This window comes from Arachis duranensis, chromosome 4, assembly GCF_000817695.3.
Source record: "Arachis duranensis cultivar V14167 chromosome 4, aradu.V14167.gnm2.J7QH, whole genome shotgun sequence".
Lineage (NCBI taxonomy): Eukaryota > Viridiplantae > Streptophyta > Magnoliopsida > Fabales > Fabaceae > Arachis > Arachis duranensis.
In genome coordinates, this window is record NC_029775.3 from 41,437,516 (window position 1) to 41,437,775 (window position 260).

Below are 260 nucleotides of genomic sequence, written 5' to 3' on the forward strand. Positions count from 1 at the left end.
GTAGAAGCCACACTGGAGGACTTTAGTGGCTGTTCGCTCACTTCCAAAATGTCCTCCATACTGTGATCCATGGCAATGCCACAGGATCCTTTGTGCTTCTTCTCTGGGTACACATCTGCGGATCATTCCGTCTGCACATCTCTTAAAGAGATATGGTTCATCCCATAGGTAGTACTTGGCATCTGAAATTAATTTCTTTCTTTGCACTCTGCTGTACTCCTGGGGTATGAACCTCACAGCTTTATAGTTTGCAATATTTG